Source organism: Rhea americana, unplaced genomic scaffold, assembly GCF_003343005.1.
Source record: "Rhea americana isolate MKP2758 unplaced genomic scaffold, rheAme1 scaffold_428, whole genome shotgun sequence".
Classification (NCBI taxonomy): domain Eukaryota; kingdom Metazoa; phylum Chordata; class Aves; order Rheiformes; family Rheidae; genus Rhea; species Rhea americana.
This window is the reverse complement of record NW_028186566.1, coordinates 345027-355872: the sequence shown is the minus strand read 5'-3', so window position 1 is coordinate 355872 and position 10846 is coordinate 345027.

Sequence of the window (10846 nt, the reverse complement as noted above, 5' to 3'; positions counted from 1 at the left end):
GGGGGGAGGCGGCCGCGCTAAGCTGCTCCCCGCCGGGGCAGCGCCATTTCCAGCCCCTTCGCCCTTGCTCTGGGGGGTCTGCCCTAAAAACCACGCCGTTTTCTTTATTTTATTATTATTATTCGAGGTCGGAGGGAGGCTTTGCCTTGCGCCGAAGCGCACGCACCTGCTGTGCACACGCACGCGGCCCCGCTGGTGCCGCCCGTCCCGGGGGGGACAGCAAGCGTGGCGGTGGTTTTGGGCCTGTGCTTAAAAGGGAAGGGAAAGGGGGGGAAAAAACAGAGAACAGTTTTGCCTGCTGTCGCACAAATCGGAGCTTTCCGCCCCAAATCTGTCGGCGCCCGCTGCGGCGCTCTCCTCTTTGCCGGCTGCCTCAGCCCAAAGCCCGCGAAGGGACGAGCGAGGCGGAGGTGGATGAGGCCTCCGGGCCGTCGGGGCCGTTTTGGGGGGATTTGGGGGAGTTTGGGGGGATTTGGGGGAGTTTTGGGGGAGTTTGTGGCGCTCCGCGTAAGAAGGGGGAGCAGTTTCGCTCCAGAGCTGTCGTGCATCGCCCAGCGGGGAGGTGCAGCACGGCGTCCCCTGTCCCGTGGCCGTAGCTGTCCTTATCGTCGCGTGTTTGCTTGCTTTGCTAATTTTAAATTAAAGCCTGTTGAAATTYGGGTGCTTTTTGTTGGATGTTAGTCTCCTAGTTCCTAAACGATGGACGTATCGGAGAACGCAGGTGCCTGACGGAAGGGTCCTGATGTTGGAGAGCCTCTATAGAGCAAGAGGAAAATTTTAAGGGTATTTCCTATCAACTAATGATTCCTTGTTAGGTGCTTCTACAGACCTTTCTTTCCTCCCCCCCTTTTTTTTYTTGCTTGCTGTATATTTACTCTCTAAGGCAAGAGGGCAGAGTCCTCTCTTGCTGTTGCACATGCCATTTTGGTGGTGCGCCGTTACTCAAACAGCCCAAGCAGAATTTCCATCTTTGGAGTTGCTACCGCCTGGCTGGTGCTAGATACCCGTAAATATGCTGGCTTCCCAAAAGCAAGAAAATTAACTTGACGGCTGGGGATCCTGTGCTTTCGTTCAACATGCTGCACAAGATAACATGGGCAAAAAAGTTTTGGATACTTTAATGGCATGAGATGAGGTATTTGTTGCAAATGTGAGTTTGCTTGAGATCTGCATAGGAAAAATATGCCTGCTGATAACACAGCCATGCGTTTTATGGYGCCTCTGTTCTATAATTCCTCTTTTTGTTTTTTAAAAACACACAGTAGGAAAAAAATCTCTTTTTATAAGTTCAAAACCAARAGAGGCCCAATCTTCTGTTCTGAAGTAAGCATCCTTGTTTTCATACGGATGAATGTCATGCCCTGTAAATGGCTTTCATACGTTACTCATAGCCCTCAGCGTGGGGAGGGAGAGTTTCATACTCTGTAATTAACCCTGTTTGTAACAGTGTGCTCGGTGCTGGGCCTGAAGATGCACTCTGAGATTCGTGAACAGGTAAGCGCAGAAAAAGCAGTGTGATCATTGGTGTCCTCTGTAAGATGCACTCTCTGAGCCATGTGTGTTTTAGATGTGAGACGCGTGAACTCGGCTGCAGTGCTGGTGGAGCGAGGTCATACGAAGCAGGGGGACACAAAGATCTCGGGARACCCTCTTCCGACCCTGGAGAGCTGTTGCTGTGGAGGCCTCCGGGCAGGGGTTACCTGGGGCGCCCAGGCAAGCTCTCGAGGAGGGCCACGTCTCTCCAGAACTGGGGTTAATCCTTTGAAGAAAGGCAGAGAGCCGGGTTGTGTAAACAGTTCTCAAAAACCTTCCTAATGCTGTTGCGCACTGGCCTGTTCGCTGAAAGCAATTCCACCTGCCAAAACCAGAATGGATGGATGAGGGAGACCTGCAGACTTTCCTTATCTAAAAGTACATACATCTTAGTTCACATCAAGAGAAAGTAGACCTGCACTCCCCTAACCTGATTGCTTCTGAAGAAAGTGCTGGGAGAGGGAGCAAATGTGCAGGAGGATGGGGTAAAACGGAGTAAGAGGAAGATAACGATACGGGCTGTGAGTCTGCCTTGCTTTTGTGTTACTGTAATCTTCAGTATTCAGACAATGCTTTGTTTTGGAACTGTTCAAAGTTTCATTTTTATAGGGCTTTTCTGTTCTATATTCTGCMACATGGCGATTTTAAAGCAGATTTTAGTTGTTAGATCTGGTAGATGTAGTGTAAACGTTTATGCTCTAATTGGATCACTGTAAAAATAACTGCTACTTACTTATTCACCATTGGAAGGCTTCTGAGCCAGAGGTTTTATTTAGACTAGGAGTAAACTTCAGTGAGTCYTTAAAGGTTCTTGTCTTACCCTCCAAGTGTTGTTTAGCATTAACAGGTTTTTAAGGAACAGGCTTGCTTCATGGGGTGATGGCTAAGGGGTCTTTTCCAGTCTCTYGCTTATATGAAAGATAAATGCTGAAATTTCGCAGAAGCCAGGGACCTTTATCAAGAAAAGCTATTACTGCGCTTTGGTGGTCTTAGGTTACTCTGTTCGGGTAATGCAGTTGGGGTGGGACTTGAATGTGGAGAGCTGCACTGCCCAAGAAGCTTGGAAACCTAACACACTCCAGGATGGATGCGTGTCTGCCGATGGTAAGTGCAGAGGATTTAGGTAATGAGGGAAACGGGCTGCAGACAGCAGTGGTGTTAAGAGGATTTGATCGTGAAACTGAACTGGAACTGGTGTTACGATGCCAGGTGCTCGGGCAGCTGCTTGCATCTGCTACAAAATCTGATTTCTTTAGTTTACATTAAAGAAGCGGTGGGGTTTTTTTGGACATTGTCTGGTATTTTATCATTTAATTACGCTTTTCCCCRAGATGTCCAGCTGGTGAAAGCCAGTACTCTGGTGGGCAGAGGTAAAGAGAAGCGAGGGGAGATCACAGCAGTATCTGGTATTTCTGCTCCCTGTTGCTGCATGCTGTGGTATATATGCTGCATGTGAGCGTAGTCCTGTCACTTTTATTGCAGTAGTGCCCAGAGGCTGCAATCGATGCTGCAGAAAACTGCCGAGAGAAATGCTGCCCCGACTCCCTCCTGGTCTAATTTTCAAGTTTTTCTAAGTTTTTCCTGAGGCCTGAAGTGAAGGGATTGGTGTGGTTGCATGGTCTGATACGGGCTGGAGAAGGTCACACAGTGATTTGCTTGGTGAGGGAACCTTCTGCCACGTTGGGAGCTGCTCGCAGAGCTAAACTAGGCTGTCTCCGGCTTGCCACTGCTCGACTGGGACAAGCCAGGCAGCCGAGGCGGGGCTGGACGGATTTCGGAGCCGTAGCTGTGCCGTGGATCAGCTTAGCCCTGTCGTACGTTGCAGAGACGAGATGCCGAGCGGGGATGGTCGCGAGGGCAGCGCGGGGCTGTGTCTGGGGCTGGACGGAGCAGCACTTTTGGGGTGGCCTTGCTGGCTCTGCTGTGCTTGCCGGCACCGCTAGGTGCCTCTCGGCTTTTGCAGAGCGGCGCCGCTGCAGAGGTGTGCAGCGGCGGGCAGCGCGTGGGCGTCCGAAACGCGCCCGGGGGCGTCTCGGTGCGGAAATGACCCCGGCAGCGGAGCTAGAAATGGATGCTTCTGTTTTGTGCTTCTTTTTTTTTCTTTTTTTTTTTTTTTTTTTGTCTTTCTTTTTTTTCTTTTTTTTTTGGCTCTGCTGTATCTTTCCTCCTGCTAGAGGCTGAGTTTGACCGTAAGGGCAGAAGTAATAATTCATGCATATGGTGGGGGAATGTGGAAATGTTTAAGGCAGCGCTGTCAGCAGGAGCGCTGAATGTGTAAAGAGCCACATGCCATGGATACGCAGGCAAATCTTACAAGTGTAAAACCAGCCATCCTTCTGGTGCTCCTTGTGTAGTGGCCGATCTCGGGAGCGAGAGGAGCAGCTGATTTATTCATCGCTGCGATGCTGCATGTGGCTGCCAGAATAACTCCTAGGCTTAGAACGATTTTTATATTCGTTCAGTTCATTCCTGGCTCAGCAAGATCAGCTTTGGGGCTGGTGAGGGTATAATCACTGTAAAGTTGGGGCATTTAGCATCTTGCCAGCCTCCGTCCCTGCGCAAATGCAGGTGGCTGTTGGAGAGCKGTGCAGGGTGGCTGGTGCCGGCCCGTATTTATTGCCTGCGCCCGCTCCTCGCGCTCYGCTGCAGGAGCGGGTCCGGGGGCAGGACGGCAGGCGGGTTCGGCTCCAGGCAGGAGCTCTGGAGCGTCCCGGCACGCGAGGAGCCTCGCTGCCCGGGTGCAGACCCGCTGCAGCAGCTCTGTGGCTGCATTAGGGGAACAGACAGGACTGGTCATGGTTAATCATCTTCTCAGCCTACATCTTAGTGCCCTAATGCAACCAGCAGAAGTGGGCCCTTACTCGAGAGCTGCGTTGGCCACTTTGGTCCTCTTCATTCAGCAACTAAGTGGCTTTTCCCATTTGTCCCAGCACCGCTGTAAAGATGGATCTGGCTCTGTGACAGAAGCATTCTTCAGAATCTCGTTCCTTTTTTTCAAGACGTGTCCCGGGTACGGCATGTACTGACCAGGGCCGCACGCTGAAACTCCCTGAGGTGGCACAGAGTTTAATGTGTTCAGATATTTCACCCGACGCTTTTTTGTTCCATGCTTCGCTGCTCCGTTTTACCAGGCCAGCCAGCTTTTGACAGACGTCCAATTTTATTAGTGCTTTTAGCACAAAACCAGAATCCCACCTCCTTTGGCTTGAGAACAACCTCCTGACTGAAGCCTGGGAGCAGAATATGTTTGTGTGTCTACTGGGCCCTGTGTGAGTCCAGCTCAGGGAAAAAGAAAAACAGAGATTTGGAAACGCTTCTGGGACTTCTCAGGGGACAAAAAATAATATGTAAAGAAAACAGTTGAAAATACTCATCTTGCTTTAATTTGCTCCCTTACCTTTGGGTGASAGGGATTCCCTTCGTTTCAGCTTGGGATGAGTAGGATGCAGGTAAGCAAGGAGCAGTAGGACCAAATTCGGAAAGCACTTAAAACTGAAACGTTACGATTTCCCCTGGTTTCTGTGAATATGTCTTTAAATGCTGCTTTCATTAAATCCAAGGCCAGCTCCGACACGGATGGTCCTGCAGCTGGAGGGGGTGGGAAACTGGGATGCCACCTCCGTCACAGTGTCGCGCAGCTGGTCTTCAGAGGCCTCAATCCCTCGCCTGTGAGATGGGGACCGCGACGTACTCGTGCTCCTGCCTCTTTCCCTGTGCTGCCTGTTGCCATGGCAGGGRCATTCTGCTTGCGCCAAGCACTGGGTCCCTGTTGTCCTGTTTTGTTTTTGTTTTACTTTTTAACGTGGTGAATATTGTTCTTCCTTTGCCAAATGTTAAATTTTCTTGAGACTTGAGGTATAAATGATGTAAGGCAAAACTTTTAAAACTGCGTCTCACTTTTCACTATTCAACTTCAGACATTTTATGGAAGTTTTTTTTTATTATTTTTTTCCCCAGAAGATATTACTCCCTCTAAAACTTGGAGCCATTTATAATTTCTCTATTTGAGCGCTCCAAATTGCTAGTCACATCTAAATAGTATTATTAGTATTAGGCTTTTTACTCATATTTATTGCTTCTGATGAAAGAGAAGGTGTCAGGAGAGGAAAATGAGTGGAGGCAGAGGAGAGAATTTAGTGGAAATTAAGAGAAGAAGGTGGAACAGGGAACGAAGAAATTGATGACATTGTTTTCTTCCCTAATCTTTCCTAAGGATGATTGTGCTTCTCTGAAAACCTCTGCTGTATTTGATCTGTTAATATTTAATCAGTTGCTGATCATTAAGCGTTTATTGTTGTTGCTAATTTGGACAGGGAAGCGATGGTAAATGTTGTTTCTGATGGGATGCTGGTGACAGCCTCGCCTGCTGCTGGGAATGTAAGTAGGTTAACAGGGCAGGTATTTTTAAGTCTCATTGCCTGGCAGCAATTAATMTTCCTTGCACCCAAACTACAAGTCTTGCCCGTGAGTATTGGAGAACCCTATTAATGCCCCTTGGTGAGGGCAAAGGACCACAGAGGCGTTGTCCCAAAGTCCCGAAAAGAGCCTGTGAAATGGCAAACTCCACAGTGATGTGTTTAGCCTTTCTGCCCTAACATAATGTTTGTTAGTGTGAGGTGCTGAAAACTCATCTTCATCATTTGAGCATGTGATACCAAGCTTAAGGATCTGAAATATTACAGTAACCATGGCTACCAGTGACTTATCTGAGGGAGTTTGACTTTTGTTTTGATTTTAAGTGTCTTAATTGTAGTTTAAAAATCAGAATCTGAATGTGTTTTTTACTTAGGCATGAAACCAAAGGCATTAAATGATTTGCATTATTAAAATATCTAGAATGCTGCCTTTGAAAGATTTTCAGAGAAGGCCCTTAATATTCATCCCGTATGTTCTAAATAAAGTCACTCCTCAGCTTTCTGTTAGTTCTGCTGCTCTTGCCATAAAATTTTTCTGCAGGCTTGAGTGCTCAAACGGAGCCTTGCTGGCTCTTTGGCAATCTGAAGTCCTTTGTTTATCCGGGGAAAAGCGGTGGCACTGTGCTTCAYGCATGTGAACACACGCAATCCCCTTCTTTTCCTCTGTCCTCTTTTGTACCCCAGCCAGAGCCTGCAGGGTCCTACCTTTAGAGCTTGTGTTTACTGTTGAGGCTGCCTCTTGGAAGCTTGCCCTTCTTAGAAATCTTGCCAACCCCCTTGAGTTTCTCCTGTATGAAAAATTATYGAGCACCACCTGCCCAGAGAGTGGGAAAACGTGGGTGGATATTAACGGGGATGCTCAACTGGGATGCCGAGAGCCTTGCTAGCAACTGAACTATCTGTCCTTCCGAGGAGAACCATGGTACAACAGAAAAGTAGCAAGAGGTCAGGCACTTGTGTTGCAGAAGATTTCTCTTAATTCAGTCGCTGCAATATTACAATCTAGCCTGGTCTAATTCTCTCCATTTGTACTTGTGCGGGAGTTGCAAACATGCTGAAATATGAACTTATGCTTGGTAAGCCTTTAATTCCAGCTTTGATGTTTTTAATCATCAGTGAAGATTTGGTAAAAATGATTCATTAGCTTGAAATGCAGTCTGGATTACACATGGTGTTGTGGAAAACAGAAGAGGCAGATGCAGGAGATGGTGGTCCAGAGAGCAGACCTCGGGCAAAGCCACAGTCACTCTGCGCACGTGGAAGTTGCAGCTGCGGTGGCAGCTCTCCCCCGGGCTGTTCCCTGAGCCTCACCTGAACCGTTTCTTGGAGTTTGGCCCTCGGCGGCTTGGAGACGAATCCTCTAGCCCATTACTTGTCCTCTTGTAGTCGCTTTTGGAAAATGAGATTGTCAGCGATGTTATTTGAGACTGCTGTCCAAAATGGATAGTGCTTGTGAATCAGCGTACGTGCTGCGTTCCAGTTCCCTGTGATGGATGCAGTTGTATGAATATAAAGGCGCCTTTCACTGCTGTAACTATTTCCATATGGAAAGTGGGATTTCTGTCCTGGTAAAGTCACCTTTATACCAGTATAGTCATGTTAAAAGCCTCGATGGTGTGAACAAGTCCCCTTGCAATGAACTGGCGAGTCGGGGTGCAGCAGCGCTGCGTGTCGTGGACGTGCCGTGCGCGTGTTACCTTCCCGAAGGGCTCCGAGGGCTGCCGCGGCCGGCCTCGCTGCCGGAGCCCCCGCGAGGCTCCGCGGGGGGGAGGGAGCTCGCGCTGCTTCCCTCCCTTTTCAAGGGTGAAGAAGAAAAAAAAAAAAAAGAGGAAAAATCGAGAAGCTCTCCAGGCCTGCCTCCGTCGGGAGGGGGAGGAACGGAATAAACCCTCGGGCACTATTGTGCGATGGAAGGATGGAAGGCTTTTGTCCCGGAGGCACGCTCCGAACCGCGCCGGAGTCGACGCAGCTCTCCCGAAGTTCGTCTGCGAGGCTGTTTCTTCTGTAACAAACCGTTAAGCAACAAGTACAGGCTATATCCAGATCTCCAATTAGCTAGGGACGGCCTCACAAAGGCGCTTCCAGGCGCTCAAGGCTTCCTTTTGTGCTCGCTCTCGTCTCTGACATGCAGCGGCTGCCTCTCGCCTGCCTCCGGCGCGGGGCGCGGAGAGCAAGGCCGGCGGCGCGAAGGCTCGCGGGCTGGCAGCCCCCCGAGCGAGCCCGGCCTGCTTTCGCCGCCCACCCCTTCTGCCTAACGGCCCTGCTCGAGCGCAGCAACGCCTGTTGCTCTTCCCTCGCCTTTCCTCCCCCCGCCGCCCGCTTTTTGTTTTTCCCAGAGCCTCTTGTTTGGTTTCTCCTGCTCTGGGAGCTTTCATCTGGCTTCCAGCTTGTGTGCTGTCTTTTAAAAATTCCCACTTTTTTTTTTCTTCTTTTCCTCCCAGGCTTAACAAAACTGGACATCTTCAATGCTTTTCTTACTGACAGTTTTTTGTTGTGTTTTGTCCCTCTCCCTGGAGGATCATGTAGTCCCTGGATCCTTTTATTCCATACCTGGAAATAGAGACAGGAGCGAGTACCTGCAGTTTAGCTGCGGCGGCTGTTCGCGATTCCCTATTGAAATAAGCCGCTCATGCAAACGAAGGCATCTATTCCAGAGCAGAAATATCTAACCCGCCCCGATCTAGTCCTCTGTCTGCTTGAGATTCACTCTCTGCGTTATTAAGAGAGTCTGTAGAAAGTTAGTCTGGAGAAAGGAGAAACGAGGATTGTTTGCGGAGGTGATGCCGGTCACCTCGCGCGGAGGTGGCGAGAGCGGGTGTTCGCAGGTAAGCGCTCCTGGAAAAGGAGTATTTAAAACAGGCGTGCATAAAACACTGAAGAAAATTCCCCTGGGAAGGATCCTGCAGCAGATCGAGTGAAGTTACAGTAGACGAAGAAGTTGCCCTSTCCCAGAAGAGCCGCTGGAGCTGTCCTGTGTTTTACCTGCCCAATGCGAGGCGGAATGGGTTTGCTCGGTGAGCGATGCTGTTTTCAGAGGCAAGATCGTTTCCCTGCTTGTGCTTGGTGTTTCTTTCGTTAGACTCCAGTGAATCAAGCCCATTGCTCCACAGGGCAGAGCAAAATGGGTGTGACACGATGAATATTCGTGTCCGCGCTTCCCTCGACCTCCCTCCTCTTCAGCCACGGCAGGAGCTGGAGTGGGTAGACGCTTCTTGGCTCTCAGAGTAACAGTAGGGTCTAGGCAGCAACTGACTTCGCTAACCTTTTGGTAATCCTTTTTCTTGTAAGAGGGGTGTTGTAGCTGAGCTTCACTCCGTGAGCTAAGGCTTTTTAGCCTGTTTGGACTTTAAGGCAGGAATTCCACATCCATGCCGCAGGAAGCACGGCCGCTCGTGTCCTCATCCCGAAGGGGAGTTCGTGTGCGTTTTGAGAGGCAGGCTCAGGCCTGAGCAGTTTTGCAGCACAACACGGAGGTCTGATATCTGCATCCTGCAGGATCCCGGAGCGCTCTAGAGCGGCTCGCGCRGCCAGGCTGCCCTCTCCGCGGGCTGATGAGCATCACAGATTTCCCCTAGCTTGCCTCTTCTGTAGCGCTCGCAGGAAATTGCGATGCGATAACTTAGGCAAGAAGCAAGTCGTGTTCATTGCTGCTTATTGTTTGAGGATTGTTTACATCCCCGGTTTTGTTATCCCGTCTCCCTGACTCTTCTCTGACCTTACCTACTTGCTTTACCCATTGTGTGTGGCTTTTTTCCCTGCTTAGGCAGTGAGCTGGTCRGACAGTTAGCGTGCTATGGGATTACCCAGCCCCGAGCACGCGGAGGCCTAGCCTCTGCACTTTTCTTGTTGGCTTTGGCAGCGTAATCCACCTAAATAGTAAGGCTACCCCTTAAGTACGGTACTTGCTGCGCTCCTAGTGTAGACATGGGAGCAATTAATCTCCATGTAAAAGCTGCACTGAATGCTTTATGTGAGCAGCTTCCCAGGTTCAGTGTGATCTGTTTGGGATTTCTGTTTCACACTCTTGCTCTTCCGTAAAACATTTCTGAAATCTCAGAGACTAATAGCAGGTTGCTTCTGAAAACCAAAATCCTACTCTGAACACTGGTTCCTGTGCAACAACTGTGCAACTGCAGTTGTTTTTGGAGAGGCATAGGGTATCCCACGGCGTTGTCCGCTTGTGCAGAGATATTGCTCATGTTCCTCTTGCTGGGCAGAGTTCTCACCAGCGAGCGCAGCTGAGGGCGAGTGAGTCTRGAAATGATGCTCTCGGTGCTGAGCAACATGTGTGAGAAGCATTGGGGAAACCAAGGAAATATTTACCCTGGGAGGGGGCTGTTTACAGTGCAGTACAATCAGCTGACGTTATTTAGAGCAGCCAGTGCTATGCGATATTCTGCTTTTGCTCTTCTCATGAGGGTCAGGCATAAGGAAAGGATCAAACAGGGTTAACAGGGCTGTCCTTGGACCGTACCAAATATCTAACAGCTGCAGCTAGGATTGGTAGTGAGAAGAAAAAACAACTGTGATTCAATCTTGTGGTTGAAGTCAAGGTCAGAGTGGACTCTGGGGTAGACATTGTGTGGGGACACCAATGTTTTTTGGAGATTTTGGCCCTATTTGCTGATGCTTGGATGATCGTTGAAGCCCACATGTCCGGCAGGGTGACAGGTTGTCAGTAATTCAAAAATGTAATTTAAAATTTTGGAAGTGTGTTTTGTTTTGGGAGAAGGGGATACAACAAAGGTACTGATGTTGTGATGTCCCATGTGGCTGTTGAGCTGGGAATTTGCTTTCCAACTGCTTCATGGTAAAGCATCTTCCACAGCATTCTTTGTAGGTATACCACATATTGTTTTAATTTAAAACCAGCCTGTCTCTCTTGTTCTGTTTTTAGC